General features: G+C 43.3%; 1 long non-coding RNA gene across 1 annotated transcript; it reads left to right on the top strand.

Moving 5' to 3' along the window:
- The first annotated feature begins 440 nt into the window (after nt 1-440).
- Nucleotides 441-9,919, top strand: LOC122231774. The gene is made up of 3 exons (XR_006209009.1): nt 441-513; nt 1,331-1,466; nt 9,788-9,919. It is a non-coding gene; the product is annotated as an uncharacterized LOC122231774 (long non-coding RNA).
- The last annotated feature ends 3,717 nt before the right edge of the window (nt 9,920-13,636 follow it).

Below are 13,636 nucleotides of genomic sequence, written 5' to 3'. Positions count from 1 at the left end.
AGCTCTGAATGCTGTGAGACTTTGATAAAATAATTACTAATCCTTTCAAGCTACAGTTTCTGCCTATTAAAATGAGAATAACAATATCCAATTTGGTGTATGTCAGTCTGTTTAGGCTATAATAACAAAAATATCATTGACTGAGTGGTTTATCAACAACAGAGATTTATTCTCACATTCTGGAGGCTGGGAAGTCCAAGATCAAGATCCAGACAGGTTCTGTGTCTGGTGAGGTCCTGCTTCCTTGTTCAAAGATCATCATCTCGCTGTGTCCTCATGTGGTGGAGGGGGCAAAGAACCTCTCCAAGGGCCCTTTTATAGGACACTAATCTCATTCATGAGGGCTCTATTTCACATCACCTCCTATCCCCCCAGAGACCCCACCTCCTGATATCATCACAATGGGGGTTTGGATTTCAACATATGAATTTCAGGGGACACAGGCATACAAGTCCCTCATAGTATAGAAGCTAACAAATGTGAAAAGGAACTGGCACAATGCCTGGCACACAGGTGATGTTGAGTGAATGTTAGCATTTACTACGGATTCCCTTTCCGTGAACTGAGTAGTGCACTAGAATTTTTGGTAGGGTGCTGGGTGTGTGCCACCATTGCTGTGTTCTCGTCACAGCTGGGACCTAGCAGGGGAGTGCGTGAGGTTTTGCTAGGAATGTGTGTCCATGTGTTTCAATGGGGTAGGAGGGGAGGGAGAGACAGGGACAGAGACAGAGATGAGAGAGAGAGTTTTAGAAGAGAGAAAGGTCACCAGAAGAAGAGATGAATAGATTATTTCAAAAAACTGGATTGTTTCCATCTGCTTTTCTCTACTTCCATTGCCACTATCCTAATTCAAGGTCATCCTCTCTGTCCTGGATTACTTCAATAGACTTACCTCGTTCTTTTGGTTTTATTCTTATTTCTTTTGAGTTTGTTCTCTTGGAAACTTTGGAAACTTTTTGAAAATGTAAATTAGATCTTACTTAAAACCCTGAGAACACGTTAACTCTTTGTATTATTCTTGGCATCTGATCGTCCTGGTCCCAGTCTACCCATCCTTCCCTCAGCTTCATTTCCTTCTTCTCCCCCCTCACTCATTATAGGTTAGCCATCAGAATTCTCCCAGAATCCGGGATCAATGAGCGCAAAGCCTTGCCCATGCTTCTGTCTCCCCTACTCCCCCTGCCCCTTTCCTCCTTCCCTTCCTCTCTCCTTCATTCTTCTGACAGCCTTCATATCTTTGTTCATATGTGATTTTCTCAGGAACACTGTTCTCCTAGGCCCACCTCTTATTCTTTCTTAAGGAAGATCTCTTCTTTGCTTTTCTCCTTAGAGCCTGTGTCACATTTCAGAATCATGGGATTACGTGAATAGTTGCTTTCTGAAACACAACAGTCTTGTTCCCTGTTGTATTGCCAGCAGCCAGCCCATTGCCGGACACACACAAGTTTCCATAATGCTGGTTAATGGTGAGTAAATATTCCACATCATAATCCTGGGATAAATCTAACTGTATGGAATTCACATTTTTTTCAACTTTTAGAAACTGTTTATTTTCTTTCTACCTTATTTCCATTTTGCTTGCCTTTGTGGAAGAGCCACTGAACACCACTCAATGGTTGTTCCTATCCATCTGGTGGCCTGAGCAGTGGGAGCTGGGGGGCTGAGCACCTGAGTCTTCAATAGGGAACTGCCAAGTAGGTACAGAGTGGACCTGCCCGCCTTCAGACGTGAACTGAGGGGTTGGAACGGCCCATTCATCTGGAAATTCCTCTTTGGTCACAGCCTTTTTTTTTTTTAAGTTTATTTATTTATTCTAAGAGAGACAGAGAGAGAGAGAGAGAGAGAGAGAGAGAGAGAGAGAGAGAGAGAAGGGGTGGGGCAGAGAAAGAAGGAGAGAGAGAGAATTCTAAGCAGGCTCTGAGCTGTCAGTGCGATGTGAAGCCGGACGTGGGGCTCAAACTCACGAACCATGAGATGGTGACCTGAGCTGAAATCAAGAGTTGGATGCTTAACCCACTGAGCCACCCAGGCGCCCCAGGTCACAGCCTTTTAGTAGTAGCCTGATCTTCCTTTTCAGTCTCTTCAGGCTCTCTGTAGAAGTACAGATCAGACAGACCTCCCGTGGGTGTTCATGGGAGATGGTGCCATGTGTGTGCAGAACTTTCTGGGCCAGCATCTGCCACGTCCGACCCACTGAGTGAGCTTTCTTGCTGTTGCAAGGAATGACAATGTCCACACAGTGCAGAGGAGAGTCTGTGTTACCCAGAGCGGTGGTAGGTAGGTTAACAGAAGATGCCCCTGAGAGAGGCTGGTGGTCAACACTGGGATCAGTAACCATCAGAAGACACTGGGGAGGCTGCCTGCATCTGGTTAGTGAAGGTTCCAGGAGTGAAGCGGCCCACGATAGGAGTGGCTCTGGTGGCAGCAGCAAACTTCAGCACAGCCCACGGGCGGGTATTCCTGGAATATATGACGCTCTCACTACCTGGGATTTCAATGGCAACAATGGCACGAGCTGTCAGCAGAAGCTTCTCCCAGGCTCTTCAGATTTATGGTGTAGATGCCATCACTTTTCCTTCTGCAGATGTACTGTTCCATTTGAAAGTCAAGGTTGGTGCCTCTGAGTGGGTTCCTGCTGTGGGTTCCTCCTCTGCTTGCAGGATGTCAAGGGCTCTGGACACTATGAATGTTCCCTTTAAGTTACAATGGGAATGCAGAACCGTGCCCTGTGGGCCCCTCTCTGGGCAGCGCAGAAAAAGGTGGAATTTGCATTTTTTCTCCTCACAGATGGGTCATAGTTCTTAGGTTTGCAAATCCCAGAATCTTAGAAAAGCCACCCAGAAAACTGAGATCCTGTTTATCTCTATATTTAATTTTTTGTTTCCTTAGTTTTCTTTTTAAAACTGAGACATATAACTTAACACAGAGTAAACTGCATAAATATTAAATGCATAGATGGTGAGTTTTTCGTTCGTATACATCCATGGAACCAGCACCCCAGTCAAGATCATCCCAGAATCCAGTAGGTTCCTTTGTACCCTTCTGGTTCCCTAACACCCTCCCTGCTCTCCCTGGCCTGGTGAGCTGACATCCGCTGATTTCCAGCTCTCTAGGCTATCCTTGTCTACTTCACACCCTCATGTACATGGGATCATATGGTGTATATGTTTCTTGTTTCTGGCTTCTTTTCCTCAGTATGTTTTGAGATCCTCTCAAGTTGCTGTGTATAGTGATACTTCCTTGTTTCACTCTGCTTTTGCTTAATTAGTGAGTATTATTTTGTTGAGCATATACACCACAATTAATCCATTTTACTATTGCCAGACATTCCGCCGTTTGCATCTTTGGGCTGTCATGAGTGAAGCTGCTTTGGACATTCTTGCACACATGTTTTGGTGAGCCTGTTGCTGGGGATAGAATGAGGAGTGGAATTGGTGGATCTTTGTCTTGAAACGAGGTTCTTTTGTCCTATGTTCTTATGTCTTATGTCCTTCAAAAAATCCTGGCACATCTCAATCTGAACTTACAACTGAGATAAGCCATGGGTGCACTAGGCTTCTTGCCTGCGAGGAATCCTTTCTGTGGCTGTAAGGGCATTTCCAGGGTTTGTGTCAAAGTCATTTTACTATTTGACACTGACCCTATGTGATAGGCCTAAGCAACATTACATCATAATCTGAAGGGGGTTCTGCCAGTTGAAGCCTAGGCAGCCTAAGTCATCTCAGAAATGGACCTCTCAGCTAATAAGAATCCACTCTTTGTTTAAATCAGTGACCCACAGAAACATTTCCAGGACACTGTTTTTCAAATACAGTGATCCTAAGGCAATAGTTTTTGGCAGTTCCTGTAAAATGCTATAGCTGTTACTTACTAATCCGCCCTTGATTTGCTGACTGATACTACAGTTGGCAGGAAAATTGACTGTTTGCTATATCCTAGTCAGGGGAGACTTTCTGACATAACCTTGTAGTGATTTTTTTCCCCTATCAACAGAAGCACATAGGGTAATAAGCTGTGACTATTGAACAACATTCACCAAATTCTGCGTGCCCTTTTCCCAAAAGATACATTACACCAAAGGAGGAAAAAATGCAACGCCTGTAGATTCTTTCACTAAAAGTTTCCTTATCCAGAAAGGGTGCTTGCTTCATGTTTCATACTTCTTCCAGAGAGTTTGCAAGCATCCTTCAATGCCCTTAAAGAGGTAAGAAAAACTCAGAGTCTGTTCCAGGAGAGGTGACACGTGTAGTTGGAGTACCTTCTTCATTGGAGGCAGTGGACCTATTGCTTCCCTAAACCACAGACAGGGCTGAGACCTCCCCATAGCTCCTTCTAAGAACTCAAAAGGCTCATCAGCTTGGGGGGGGAGCTAGGATCACCCAGCAGGGGAAGAATAAAATGTTCAGTAGAGAGGTGGAAGCATATAGGAAATATCTGAATCATGCTCAAAGTGGAAACTCAGAGACAACCACGTCATTTGGACACCTGGCTCCTGCAACATCCTTCTCATTGCAGTGAAAAGCACCCCAGGAACAGGAGGCAGCCCCCAGTTTTGGCTAAATTCTAAAATAACATTAAATGATTTCATTCCATGCTCACTAGAAGCCTACTAGAAGCAGATGTTACCATCACCCCCAATTCTAAGTGGTGGAATGGGAATTTGAACCTAGGCAGTCAAACTCTAGAGCCCACAGGGGTTCCAGTACAAGGTGACACCCTCCATTCTCCACCCTACCTTTTTTAAACTTCATCTGAAAATATCACACAAGGTCAACTTTACCACATAGAGGAGATAAAGAAACAAATAAATATGAGGGAGGAGGAAATGGAAAATACAACTCCCACTAGGGTCTGGCTATTAATGTGTCTGCACTGTTCCTACACTTGAATAGATCTGGTTCTGAGTCTGCTACTGAAAAGGAACCAAAAATGACCTTGAATTGAAACTCTTGCATAGGAAGGTGACGTGATGAGCTCAGAGAGACCACAGCACATCTCTGCAAGGGCTCTGAGCACCACCGTCATGGTTGCTTCCAGTTGGCTAGGCGGGGGGTGCTGCCTAGGTGGTTTCCAGTTCCGATGAACTTCCTGACTGCCAACGCCAAGCTTGGGGTTTCCTCTCTACCGAGTGGAGAAGATGGGAGGTGATATGGCCTTTCCAAGGGGGAGACTCTTCCATCAGTGACTTCTTAAGGTGTGTTTGTGGAGGCAGAACCTCAGTTAACATGAGCATGGGGCAGGATTCTCTGGAGCAAATACCAGTGTCAACCAAGCCCTCCCTGACCTCATTTCCTCTTGTTCTTATCTTCTCTGCTTCAACCACATTCGCCCTTTTGCTCTTCCCAGAACATGTCAGGCACATTCCTGCCTCAGGGCCTTTGCACATGCTTTGTTTTGCCTGGAAAGTTTTCCCCTAGATATCCCTTGATATGACTTGTGTTCTCTCTCAAACCTTTCCTCAAACATCTCCTTCTCAGCAAGACCTTCCCTAGTTACATATTCTAGCCACAATTGCATTCTGAACTCCAACACTCCCCCCACACCAACACACACACCAACACACACACACACACACACACACACACACACACACACACTCCCTCTCCCATTCCTTGTTTCAGTTTTCTCAGCACACCCCACTATACCATCTACCATACATTTTACTGACTTCTCCCGTTTTTGGACTGTCTCGCCCTGCTGAAAGTAAACTCTGTGAAGCAAGGATTTTTGTCTGTTTGGATGTGTATCCCAGCACCTAGAATACTGTGTATCCAGTGCTCAATAAAAAAGTGTTGCATGAATTAGCAAGTGAATTAATGCATCCTAACTCTGCCATTCAAAAACCAGGCAACCGTTCACAAATTAGTTAACTTTTTCTATGCCTCATTTCTGCAACTGTAAAATTGGGATAATTCCTACCTTCGTGTTGTGAGTTTCAAACAAAATTATAAAAGGGTATACCAGCACAATTCTTGCATGTACTTAGTGATTTACTTTGTGAGTTTAATGAAAGTAATACAAATAATAGTAGCAAACATTTGTAGATTATTTCCTCTGAGCCAGGTGCTGCTTTAATCATTTAACATACCTTAATTCATTTAAGTCTTACAACATCCTATAAGGTGTGTACTATTATTGTCATCATCCTTACTTGAGAAATAAAGAAACTGCAGAGGAAATTTGCCCAAGGCCACATGACTAGAAAATCATTGAATGTGGATTTGAATTCAGGTCCATCTGTCTCCAAAGTCCATAACTTAACCACATCACCCACTGCTTCCCCATGGCAAGAAGACATAATTTATATAATACAGGTGTTTCATTTTTAAACTACTAGAGTGTGTTCATGGATCATGCTTGATAATCATTCAATTTCCAAATCAATTGGAATATTTAGATAGTGGCCAAATTGGATTTAACTCTAAGCTACGAAATATCTTTGGCCATGAAATATTACCATTGAAGAGATACTTGGAAACTGGGTTTTATTTAGACACAGTCTACATGACCCAATACATTTACATTTTTAGATAGAGAGCAGTGTCACTTAGTTTCCAAAGCTGAATGGAAACAAACAGCAGGGCCATGTAGACACACCCTACACTGAGCACCTGCTTTTGAGGCTGCCTCAAATATTATCCTTGTTTTTCTTGTGAATTGACTTCCATTACTTGTGATTCCTGTGCACCTAGCATATCTCATAACAAGCAGTCAGTCATTCATTGTCTATTTTAAGTTTGGTTGTTCAAATGCTAGGTCCCACTCATGGGAGAGAACTCGGGGAGGTTGTGTCTTCCCCATTCACGGTGTTGGTTCTGTAAGTCACTGTGTGCTCAACAGGGGGGCTCACACACACACACACACACACACACACACACACATTCACAAATCATCTTTAAAGGTTTTCAGTTCCCTTTTCTCTGTTTTTGGTTTCTATTGCCTTCCCAGTAGTGGCTAAGACAATGCCAGTTTGTCTTTCTTCTCATGATTTCTCTAGAAGGCTTCATGGCCCAGGAGTTCAGCTGGGACCCAGTTTTAATTTCTCATTGTTTTCAGTCTGGCTCTTTTTCTTGTGAGGGATAGTAAGCCATTCAAGCCAGCTTAAGACAAAGGCTTTCAGCATACTGTATTATGTCACATTATGTATCTAAAAAATCGTTTTTAATGTTTATTTATTTTTGAGAGAGAGAGAGAGAAAGCAAGTAGAGAAGGGGCAGAGAGAGAAGGAGACATAGAATCCTAAATAGGCTCCAGGCTCTGAGCTGTCAGCACAGAACCAGATGTGGGACTCAAACTTGTGAACTATGAGATGATGACCTGAGCCTAAGTTAGACACTTAACTGACTGAGCCACCCAGGTGACCCTAAAATTTTTTAATTGTTTATTGATTTTGAGAGAGAGAGGGAGAGAATTTGAGCAGGGAAGGGGCAGAGAGAGAGAGGGGGAGAGAGAGGAGGAGAGAGAGAATTCCAAGCAGGTTCCACACTGTCAGCTCAGAGCCTGACATGGGGCTCGATCCCATGACCCTGGTAACATGCTGTGAGCCAAAATCAAGAGTTGGATGCTCAATCAACTGAGCTGCCCAGGAGCCTGTATGTCACATTATTTTTAAAAGATAAAGGAGTTTTCATGGAAATCCTAGAACAGGAGCCATGTTAAGTCTTGGTGTCAAAGAGCCCAGAGCTCAAAGGTGACTCTAGATTCACAAAGGCTCCTGGGTTTCAGCTGCAGGATCTCATGGATCTTTGATTTCTATGACTAAGCAACACACTACATGTCTACTTCTGGCCCTAGTACCAATTAATGGCTATGTTTGCTTCAAGTTCAGGGCCTTAAGAGAGAATCTTATTGGTCCAGTTCCTCTTTTAGTGCAGACTGTAAAACCCTGACTGGGCTATGGATTCTGTATAGTTGGCCCAGGTGCCTAGCCAAGAGTCAGTCATCTATGGGCAGAGGAGGTGGGGCACTGAGTCCTTAATGTGGCCGTCTGGGCTTGCCCCTTTAGTAGGAAATGTGGGCAGGGTGGATCCCCACGGAAGAGGCTGTGGGTGGGTTGGCACAGTACTGACCTTTCCAGAATACCATCTTGTAAAAGAATGATGCGTTACCCAAATCTCACAGTGTTATACCAAGGTAAGATGTTGTTATATTGACAAAGATACAGATGCACCTGGGAAAGACATCTGCAAAGCCACATGTGTATGTCTTTGCCATTAGCGTGCTTAAAACATGAAACAAATGTCATCATTTCTTTGTGATATGTTTTATCTGAAAACATTCATTCTTTTGTCTGACAAGTTTAGCTGTTAGAGCTGTGTGGCTTTCTTGGTCAGGGTCTCCAAGTTTTGGTGAGCAGATTGCACTTAGCACAATTTTAGCTGATGCCATTCATAGAGATGTCAATGTGATAACTAAACTGAAGCTGCATTAACCTTTGCAGTTTCCCAGCTAGTTGTTGAGGTTTGCTGTGATTGAGCTGGTCAAAACCCATTGACTGGTTACTACCTTGATTAAGTATCCACAGTGCCATGGGCCTGTCTTACACAGACAGAATCTATTCACGGCTTCAGAGGTCCCTTGTGTCACATATATGGTGCCCATGGTGCTGGTAAGCTTTCCTCTGAGGACTGGCCCACTGCTATCTAGGGGCCCTGAAGAACAAGAAACATATAGAGGGGTCTTTTTGATCAATATGAGAATATTAAGGAGCAGGTCAAGGTCCAGGTCTGGATGCATTGCTGCAGTGGGTAGGAGAGTTATGGTGGGGGGTGGGGGCACTGCTGATATGAAGGCAGAAGGCCTGACAAATGTGACCTGCATTACGATCCTGGCAGAACAAAACCCCCCTGGACATAGACCAAATCCTCACACTTAAGGTAAATGTCTTAAGACGAGTTGAATCACTGCCCACAGCAAGCATCAGACCTGCATTTGTCTGAATCATACTCTCTTTTCTTCAGCCCCCAGCAGAAGCCAGTCTCACTGAAGATCCACAGCACCCGAGCTGTGCTTCTCTGTGGCCCATGTCACTTTCTGCCTGTCTTGATAACCTCTATCAGATCTTTCCCCACCCTCTGACAGAAACTTCTTTTAAAAAAACATAAATGTTTGATTCATCCTAGGGTTTCTGCCATGGCTTGGAACATGGCAGGCATCAAATAAATATTTGTTGGGTAAATGGAAGTAAGAACCTAAATTTCCCTTTCAGTCACCAGATTGGCTGTTGGTCCATGTTACTTCATTTTTCTCTTTGCACAGGTACAGTATTTGGCACTGGAGGAATGTCTGAGTGGGGAACGATTGCTAACAGAAGCTAATTTCAGTGTCAAGTTTATTTACAATTTTCAGATGTCTCTAAAGTAGGTTCTGTGAAATGCCATCAGTCTATCTTGTAAAATATGGAAGGGTACCCAAGCATAGTTAATTACCAGAAAGAAGACGGAATTCGTAGGGGCAGATCAGGAAAGATTTTTGAGCCTACTATAAGCATTTTACATACGTTAACTCATTTAACACAACAACCCTGTGGGAAAGGTACTATTATCCCATTTTACAGATGCGTCTGGTGTCCTGTGGTCCATGCAGTCTGAATCGCTGGGCTCTGGGACCCCCTTCTCCTTAGTTTTCTCCTTTTTCCCTCCTATTCTGTTTGTACCTTATAAATTCAAAATATTATTTGATAAATGTTAAATCTTGCTAAATAGAAAATAGTAAAATATGCAAAGTTTCACAAACCATTATCATGTGACAGATGCTTCTCCAACAGCACATGTATTTGCCTTCTCAGGAAGCCTTGAGTGGTCGAAGATGAGGTGATGATACTTCCTGATTTCATCCTAGGCAGACCATGCTGGCTCTTTTTTGCCCTCCCTGAAGTAGGGAGATCTTTGATATTCCTCAAAATAGAGTGTCGGTAAGATATAAGAATCCATTTCTTACTCATATTAATGCTTCTCAGAGCATAATGTTGGTGCAGCATTTCTCAAAACCACACAAAAACTTCCTTCACTGGTGTGAGGATGGAGAGAGATGTGACAAAGGCAAGAGTCAGACAGCCCTGTACTGTATGTGTGGCCTCTCTGACAACCACTGTGTCTGCCTGGGCAGATCCGTTTTTCCAGTGACGCCAGATGAAGGAATGCACTGCTTTGAATCTGCTCTGACTTTCCAAGACAGGACTACAAAACCTCCACTGTTATCTGGCTAAACAATTCCCACTTCCTGGAAGGGACCCTTTATTCCCTGCCTATTTTTATTGTTGACATTTTTGGGTGGACGACAGAGAAAGCCTCCTCACCAGAAGCTGGAAGCTGTGTCTGAGACACAGTGGCCAAGTCAAATGGCAGAAAGGTTTGGTTGGTCCTCGAGGACAAAACAATTCACTCTTCCAGGAACTTAGATGTCCTGTGTACACACTGCTCAAAGAGCAGTGGTTACATAATTCAAGTATTATCCTTGGCCAAAGCAGAGAATTAAAGTGGCGTCCAGAGTCCTGGTTTAGCGAGACAAGTACTTCCCGATAATGCAACACTATTCCTACATCCACATACCTAGAAGAGCCAGGATTACACTGGCACTCAAATGTTTGTGAAATGAATGTGCGAACAAGAAAGAATCTCGGGGCGCCTGGGTGGCTCAGTCGGCTAAGCATCCGCTGCTAGATTTCAGCTCAGGTCATGATTGCATGGTTGGTGAGATCCAGCCCTGTGTGGGGCTCTGCATGGACAGCACCGAGACTGCTTGGGATTCTCTCTCCTTCCCTCCCTCAAAAATAAATAAATAAACATTTTTAAAAGATGAAAAAAAGGAAAAAGAATCTAGAAAGTTATCAATTATAAATGTCAAAAGTAATTATCTTGCTAATAGCTACAAATTCTGATTTTTCTCTTGTAAATATGCATTACTTGCATGATAACCCCAATTTTACTGGAAATTACTGATCTGTAGGTGAGGTGAGGCTGTGTTATGGCCAAGCTCAGCTTCATTGTCACAGGAATGGCTACAAAATTTGTCGATCAGTTCCTAGAAAACTGGGCCCTTTACAGAATCTGGATCAAGTTAACATTTTCGAGCTAATGGAGAAGTAACTACTTTGTTCTCTGAGCAAAGGGTTTCTTGAAATCACAGAATATTAGAGGTCATCTTGCCCAATCTTCTTAGTTTTCAGATGGTTTGAGCCCAAAGAGGCTTTAGACTTTGGCCTTGAGCAAGCCAGTGATGAGACTGGGCATTAGAACTCGGCTCTCCCAGGATGTGGAGAAACGGGAACCCTCTTGCACTGTTGGTGGGAATGCAAACTGGTGCAGCCACTCTGGAAAACAGTGTGGAGGTTTCTCAAAAAATTAAAAATAGACCTACCCTATGACCCAGTAGTAGCACTGCTAGGAATTTACCCAAGGGATACAGGAATACTGATGCATAGGGACACTTGTACCCCAATGTTTATAGCAGCACTCTCAACAATAGCCAAATTATGAAAAAACCTAAATGTCCATCAACTGATGAATGGATAAAGAAATTGTGGTTTATATACACAATGGAGTACTACGTGGCAATGAGAAAGAATGAAATATGGCCCTTTGTAGCAACGTGGATGGAACTGGAGAGTGTGATGCTAAGTGAAATAAGCCATACAGAGAAAGACAGATACCATATGTTTTCACTCTTATGTGGATCCTGAGAAACTTAACAGAAACCCATGGGGGAGGGGAAGGAAAAAAAAAAGAGGTTAGAGTGGGAGAGAGCCAAAGCATAAGAGACTCTTAAAACCTGAGAACAAACTGAGGGTTGATGGGGGGGTGAGAGGGAGGGCAGGGTAGGTGATGGGCATTGAAGAGGGCATCTTTTGGGATGAGCACTGGGTGTTGTATGGAAACCAATTTGACAATAAATTTCATATCATAAAAAAATAAAAAAAAAAAAAAAAGAACTCGATCCTCCCGACTGTAAGCCCATTTTGCACTCAGGCAAAAATCCAGCGAGAAATTGGCCGCGTACTCAATCAGGTAATTGAAGAAAGGTTAACAAAGGGACTATTTAAAAAGTATGGATGGAGTTAAGAAGACCATCAGAGGAAGTGGAGCACCCCAGGTCACACAAAGATGGAGAGCTGTTACACTCACAGGCTTTAGGAGGCAAGGGCAGGAGCAGTTCCAGAAGCCGAGGGAGGAGGGGCACCCAGAAGTTGCTCGACAGGCACTGGCTTGGGTAGAGGGACCCAGCTTGTGGGCAGCAGCCTGAGCGTGGGGGACACAAATAGCCCAACCTTATCCTTTTCCCAAATGGAAGCCAAAGGTCAAGGGAGCCTGGTGATTCAGTTCAAAGAGGATAATACAGCAGGGCCCAGAGCAGAGTGAGCACAGGTGGAAAGCAGGTTCCAGCATGTTCGCCCTCCAGTCCTATTTTCCCTCTCACTGCAGCTTTAGAACAGGTCCAATAACCTGGACCACTGAGGTTACATTTTTAAAAAGTCTTAGGATATGCATAATATAATACATATTAGAAATACAAATAGTATTTCATAATAGATAATACATAATAGAAATAATACATAATATAATATATAATAGAAATAATGTACATATATAATACAAATAATACATATAATACATAACAGGAAAACCAGAACATGTAGCTGTTTAAAGTGATTATAAATACTTTCAACATTTATGATTGATACACTTCTAGATTTTTTTCTATCCATGCCACACATATTTATTGGATGTCAATGTTCACACTGTTGTAGGCAATGTGTATATTGAAATGAAGAAAACGGACGCAGATTCTTTCCCTCAAGGGGCTAACATTCTAGTGGGGATGAGTCATGATAAACAAGATAAATAACCCAAATGATAGTGTGTTAGATAATGATTAAGTGGTAAGAAGAAAAATAAAACAGGGGAAAGGAATAAGACTGTAATTGGGGAGGAGGTGTTATACTTTTAAATAAGGTGGCCAGGTGTGTGTGTGTGTGTGTGTGTGTGTGTGTGTGTGAAGAGAAAGAGAGAGAGCGATGACTGTCTATTTGTAGAGCTTTTCCTCTGGCTAAGCGCTGACTGTTCAGGTGATGGGGAGTGTAGGTGGTGTGACCTCCCCCCTCCCTCGCAGTTTCAAAATGTCTCTCTTTAGATTTTTTAAAGGGCAAAGCTTTCTCCACTCCTTATATTAACCATTTTAAAAGTGCCAGGGGGAATCCTCAGTGCAAGTTTATTAGCCAAATTCTTGATGTCTATCTGTCCCTTTCTAACTGAGTGACTTGGGGGAAGTCATTTAACCTCTCAGATTCCTCATGTGAAAAAACCAGGGTTTGGGTGACAAAGGAAATGAGATTAGATCTGTGAGGGACCTAGCTGCAGCACAAAGTGGATGGTTAGTAGATGATGGCTTCTTTCCTTCTCTGGGCAGAACTGCATGAAAGACATGTTCTGGTAAAACTGTAGACTCAAGATCCACAGAACTGGACAGTTTGCTGAACAGTGTCTTAATAGTAATAGCTGGCATCAGTTGACCACTTATGTATGCAGTGGAGGGTCAGACTCCCCCTTGCATGGTTGATAGCTCATAGGTCATAGAAGCCAGGCTTGACTTCAAATGTGGCTGACATCAAAGCCAGTGTTCTCTTTGTCAAGCACTGGGT

This window comes from Panthera tigris, chromosome D2 (genome assembly GCF_018350195.1).
Source record: "Panthera tigris isolate Pti1 chromosome D2, P.tigris_Pti1_mat1.1, whole genome shotgun sequence".
Lineage (NCBI taxonomy): Eukaryota > Metazoa > Chordata > Mammalia > Carnivora > Felidae > Panthera > Panthera tigris.
Note: the sequence above shows the minus strand (reverse complement) of the source record. Positions and strands in the feature narration are given on the sequence as shown.